This window comes from Acipenser ruthenus, chromosome 49, assembly GCF_902713425.1.
Source record: "Acipenser ruthenus chromosome 49, fAciRut3.2 maternal haplotype, whole genome shotgun sequence".
NCBI lineage: Eukaryota > Metazoa > Chordata > Actinopteri > Acipenseriformes > Acipenseridae > Acipenser > Acipenser ruthenus.
The window spans coordinates 3,333,832-3,340,354 of record NC_081237.1 but is presented as its reverse complement, the minus strand read 5'-3'; the positions used below and the strand labels follow the sequence as shown (position 1 = coordinate 3,340,354).

The window sequence follows — 6,523 nt, the reverse complement described above, 5'->3', positions numbered from 1 at the left end:
AGAACAGTCCCCATTTTCTTTACTCACGCTCTCTCCCATCTTAGCTAAACAATCTCTGAGTCAATCACACAGGCATGGCAAGCCAAACATCTCTGAACCAATACCTCAAACATCCCCCATAACAATTCTTACACTCGCTCTACACTGTTACATTATTGCAGTAGTTTGCCTTTGCAGTTGCAGTTCTAATAAATGTGAAGATCCAGTTAGTTAGCACAGTGGCCCTGAACAGCTTCAGTGCTAAAGAAAAACACAGTATTGATTTTTCCACCCCAGTGGCAGATACTATTTCTTCATCTGAGTTTACATTTCTTTTTTCCCCCCATTTACCTTGTTTTATGAAAACAAAAATATGTAAAACATGACATTTAATCTCAAACCCAGAACATGATCTTCACTGGGGCAAAGGGATCTAGTTAGAGTTCCAACTGGTTTTAATCTCCAGGCTGAAGTGGGGAAACGTATTATTCTTCACCTCTTTGCTTCAATGCACTGGCCACTTTATTGGAGCTTGTCTACTGGATTGGATTTGGCATCGCCTTGGTGTGGGCCAGGTTCTTTCCCCTTGATTACTCTGAAAGGCACAACAAATGCAGTACATTTTACCGAAGCATCATTGCAGATCAAGTTCACCCAAAAATGTTGCACGTGTACCCTGATGGTGATGGCTACATTCAACACAATAATGCAACCACTCCGCTGTGCCAGAATTGAATGCTTTGAGAAGCATGGCTTCCATTGCCACCACAATCCCCAGATCTCAATTCAACTGAGCATGTCTGGAATGAACTTGAGTGACTCGTCATCACGGTTATCTGCTTGCCTCTCTGGACCAGTTGTGTGAAATATCAATGACTGAATGGATTCCCCGGAGACACCTTCCAGCACCTTGTGGAGTCGATGCCCTGTTGATCTGGGCAAACAGGGACCCAACCCGCTATTAGGTACAGGTCCTTATAAATAAATATTATATATATATATATATAGTAAATATGGACTGGAGAGAGAGAATTATTGCCCTGAGGGAAGACTATTGTTACCAACCGGGGGCTATAATGCCCAAAGCTCCAGTCTTCCCGAGGGACATTTATTTTTCCACTATGGCTGAGTCTGCACTACCTATTTAATATGTGAGTCAGTCAAAATAATAAGTGAGGCAACTCACACAACTTTATATATTTTGTTTAAATATAGCTGATACAGCATATGTAAATAAATATTGATTGATATATTTTGTTTAAATATAGCTGATACAGCATAAGTTTTTGAAAATGTTTTTACCGTATAGTTATCAAAGATTTTCTCTGTCTCCGACTGCCGCACAGTCCAGTTTATATCCTGCCTGTCATATTGTTTTCGTTGAATTTCATAGTCAGAAAACAGTGACAGTGACAGAATTAGTGATTCAGTCATTTTCTCTTGTGATAGGGGAGATGAAAGATGTTCCATGTATGTTATATTTATTATATACATCTATATTGGAATATTGTAATGATCTCTAGCAATAAAACAGACCCATATATGGATGTTCAGTAAATTTAGAAGAAATCAGATTTTTCTTTTTTAGGGGGAAACTATCATTGCTCTGCTTATTACTGCAGCAAGTAGTAGCAGGAAGTGACACAGATCAATGCTATTTTTTTTAGAACATTCCTGAAGAGGCAGAATCAGACTGGATCAGGAGAGAGAGCGAGAGCGAGAGAGAGAGAGAGAGTCACTTGATTCAATATTGATAAATATTTAACCTTGACTGGGGGAAAGAAATACAAATGAAAATTGTATCCAACCTTTCAAATGACATACAGATTAATGGTATACGGTTATTAAACATTCATAAGGTACATGCATAAATGCATTCACTATATTGTTGCAGAGCTGTGCTGTGGCAACCCTATAATATTCATTATCTACTGACAGGTGGCACTAATGGGAAACACACAGGCAGTACTCAACTAACACATATTTAATTATCCAGTCTTAACTCAGGATTTTTTTTCTGTTTTGATGAGTCAAATCATATCTCCTATTCAGAAAAAAACTTCTGTTGTTAACTTGCATCTCGCTCACAATATAATTAAATAAAACTTACCCGATATGCATTTAAATGAACTATATAGGCTTCAAATGTGCTCCTTTTGAAAGGAATACACATTACCTTGAGTTAAAGAAAGTTCTCAGATTGCTTACCTTACTCTCAGGAAGTCTGTTACTGTTTCACGTCCTAGGTCACCTCCGCAGTGTCTTTAAAGCACGCTACTGGCTGTAAAGCATGTCAGTCAACAGGGGAAGCATCCGGTTGGTTTATGACAGGCAAGGGGTGGGGGAAATTTCACTCTCCAGGTGAATTGTCACATGACCAAATTATGAATGTGGCAATGGTCAAAACACCCTAGATCCATTAAAGATAAAAACATCTTCCATGGTAAATATTTCATTTTTCATCATCACTTGTAGGAAACATTCCCATGTCATTGACCCTTTGCCTTTGCCAAGCTTTGAAAGCCAGCTTCTTAATCACAATGCAATTCACTCAAACTGGGCTGCAATTGAGCTGATGTCACGATGATGTTAACCTCCAAAGTAAATGAATGGAGAGAGGAGTCACTGATAACAGATGTAATTAGACATCTACTCTGCAGCAGTAACTACCGTTCCTAGCGTGTGTTCTGTCACTCTCTCACACCCACACTCCCCAGCTCTGCCCCAGTGTCACTCACAAGGTCTACTCCAGTGTTGTGCTGCCTGGTTCAGATTCTGTGTCAGACCCCTCGCTGTGCATGGACAGTAAATACAACTCCCTTCTCTTCAATAACAGAGCGTGACGGGGCAGTGAACTCTCTGCCGAGGCTCTGTTAAACAATGCTAACAAAGGCTCGGCATCCATTATCAACAGCACTAGAATTATAGTTTAAAAGAGCAAGGTTTTAAAATGCATTGTCTTATTGCTTATTAGCATATACACACATTGCCATGTTAAAGTTCTAACATTCAAAATAAGTGATCTCAAACTCCCAGAAGCTAAACACATGGGCTCGCCTTAGAGTACAAATTACTTATTTTCCTGTGATGTGTTGCCAATGTCATTTCCCAATGTTAAAAAAACAATTACCATTAAAGAGAGACCTTTAGCATAATGCGTGCATTTTTCATATAGAAAAACGTGTGACCTACAAAATGATGGCATTACATAGTAAATGAGATTTACGGGAAGTACTTTGTTAGCACTGCTTACTTTGAGTATTGCTTTAGACCCCTCAGACCCCAGTCCTGGATCGCTGGAGGGCCTGTTCCTAGCACCAGCTCAGGGGGCAGCGCTCTCTACACACCAGGTCCTATTTCAGCAGACAGCCTCCCCTGGGGGTTGAAGATTTTATGAGACCAATTACACCAGGTCTCCTGCAGGGATCTGCAGGGTAAATCATTTCCAGTCAGGCTTGTTCAAATATAAGCCTGCAGTTCACTTGTCCTGCCAGTCCTCCACTGACGTTATGTAAACCGACAACTGCAGCGCCCCCTGTTGACAGAGGTATGAACGGCAAATAACATCAAAAAAGAATCTGATCTATTATATTAACACCTGTATCTTCAATCAGAATTCTTAAGGTGAAAATATGAGAAACTAAATCAAGTTACAAACGTTTTTGGTTAGTGCCTTCCTCAATGGTTATATAAATAAAAAAATATATAAGATAACATTTATTATATATTAAAAACCCATTGAAAATTAATTACATTTCAATGACATAACTCACAATAACAATTATAAAAAATATATAAGATAGCATTTATTATATATTAAAAACCCTTTGAAACTTAATTGCATTTCAATGACATAACTCACAATAACAATTATAAAATTATATATAAGATAGCATTTATTATATATTAAAAACCCTTTGAAACTTAATTACATTTCAATGACATAACTCACAATAACAATTCTTAATTTTTACCATTAGTCCAGAATTAAAAAGGAACATGTCTGTAAATTCACAGCTAGAGAGAAAGAGGGTGAGGGCTATGTACAGAATATGCCATATAGAATAAGACATTGCAATGAAAACTGGGGGAGTGGTATGTACATTTAATAAGATAAGCAAATGAGGTGTTTGTATCATGGTATATTAAAATGTACAGTCTGTGGAATGTACAGACATAGAGACCCCCATATACTGTATCCCTGTAATATGATACTCCCAATATATTACCCCCACATGGTTTACAGCAAATAGATTCACTCAGGTGAGCACACAGGAAACTAGAACTTGAAAAGGATTTTAAATGGACCTATTTGGTCTTAGATCAATTTAACCGGCTTCTCAGTCCGCATCAAGTTTCCTGAACCAGTTGAGAACCAGCAAACCAGCAGCTCTGACCAGTATACACCACTGCCAAGCCTCACCATTGCTTTATAATTCACACAATGAACTGGCAACTGTTAGACAGCATAAACACTACCGCGTCTGAAACAATAGCAAGCACACAGCTTTTCAATCAAACGAAGCTTTGACTCTGTGTTCAGCTAGAGAGGGGGGGGGGGGGGGGGGGGGGGGGGGGGCTGCGGTGCTTCGTCCCGAATCACGTGACGTGTTTGAAGCGCTAAAGCAAGCAGCCGGATTGATTATTTGACGCGGTTACACATGAAACATATATATGTGCAATAACGCGTGGGTGACAGCGCAGCCGCTCACAATATTATGTCTGGTTATGTTCCGTCTATAAAACTGGTGCCCGTATCCTCTGTCTCTGTTATGACTGTCTAAAAAACAATACAAGTAAAATTGAAAGGAGGAAAAGGTTTCATCGAGCTTCGCTAAGCAGATAAACGGTGCTCTATAAAAAGATTATTCACAAGCGCTTTAAATGGACCGTGCTAAAGTTGGTTTGAAGTTCGATATTCATCGGATACGCAACCATTACCTTTCTCAAAACAACTTGAATGTGAAGCTGGCACACTTGTGAATATTTTCACAACCTTGTGAATCCTTGCTTCAGCTGTGCATCATTTACATTGCCTTTAGTTTTAAGCGGATTCTAATTGTGAAAGGATGTCCAGCCGCTCCGGCAGTTCCGAGCGGATTACAGAAGAGAGGATTAGGTGATGATGAGTCCCCAACATTGCAGGATTAACAACATATGTAGTTCTAAACATGGCATGTATGTTATGTTTAGAAAGAGCATTACAATAAGAGACGCATACTGAGGGAAGGCATCATCCAGCTTTCACTGTCAAACGCATATAATTAAAAGCTGGCTCCAAGTCTGAGTGCTTTACTGAAAATCCAACACAATTAAAGAGAATTCATGCATACACGCAAAGCAGGTGAAGTCCCGGATGCAGCAGATTCACCTTTGACCGGAGGGTGTCTTTGAGGACACACAAGGCAGGAATTCCGTGCAGCTCTTATTTTAGATTATGCTATAGAGTTTTATGAGAAAGGTAGGGTTGCGAACATTGAATGAATATCACATTTCAAACCAACTTTAACACGGTTCAAAACGGCTCATAGTCGGGGCTGCGGAGTTATGATAAAGATGAGCTGGTCCCAGAAAAAATTAAACAGGTAACTAGTCTAATGGATATGTATTCATCAATTCCAAAGAGTATCACATATTTCTCATGCTGCTAAATTTGAACTAGAACTGAAGCACACGCATCTAATTAGAATGTATTTTTGTTAAATAATTAAGGCTGTCGCAATTTTAAAGATCGTATTTTCTTCGGGTGCAGGTCTTAACAACACTATTATCCACTCAGTGCCGTTACTTTCAGTTCCTCGCAGTGTTCTGATGGAAATGCTGAAAGTCATTTAATTTAATATTTTAATGAGTTATTGTAAAAGTTTTTTGGGTTTTATATTGATTCCTCTTAAGTCCCGTTACGGGTTAGGGTTTGGGTTTTTTTTCTTTCTGTGATGCAGTATATACAGTCCATGCAATACAATATAAAGAGTAAGAATTGACTTTTTTCTCCATGCTCTGTAAATGCGCTGTGATTAAACCCACCTCGAAAGACATCGGGGCAAACTCACATCACCTGTGCAAAATAGCTGTCACTATAAAGATTATAAAGACATGCTTCCCCCTAGTGGCATGAGGAGCACTACAGTCACATAGAATGCAGCCATACAATACACTCTGTCGCATATCTGACTGCGCTGGGATCAGAGTAAGGACGGATATGAAAAAAGTCGGATGAATAAATCCTGTTTTAAATTTCATTATATACAGCTGTAACACAGACTATATTCACACAATTATTGTTTTGAGATTCAGCTTTTATTAGGGAGCTCCCCTAAATCCCTTGTTTAGAAAGAGACAGGGTATTAATGCTTGTGACAGGGTAGCCATCTGCCATGTGGGTGCGTGCATTCGCTGCTGAGTGACAGGCACATGCTCAGTATATTTCCCTTGCTATGCGATGATGTTTGTAATAATTCTGAGTGGTTCTGGCTTATGTTGCTCCAATACATGATATATTTTCTGTATCTCTGCCTTTGATTATTATTATTATTATTTATTT

The 6,523-nt window shown here is 39.0% G+C and overlaps 1 long non-coding RNA gene across 2 annotated transcripts; it reads right to left on the bottom strand.

The window, feature by feature from the left end:
- LOC131721871 (uncharacterized) lies at nucleotides 1–5,404 on the bottom strand. 2 transcript variants are annotated; one of them, XR_009319947.1, is made up of 4 exons: nucleotides 4,921–5,404; nucleotides 3,233–3,354; nucleotides 2,188–2,389; nucleotides 1–574 (listed from the first exon to the last, which is right to left on the bottom strand). It is a non-coding gene; the product is annotated as an uncharacterized LOC131721871 (long non-coding RNA). The 2 variants fall into 2 exon arrangements; XR_009319948.1 differs by having other exon boundaries at nucleotides 2,188–2,260.
- Nucleotides 5,405–6,523: the final 1,119 nt, after the last annotated feature.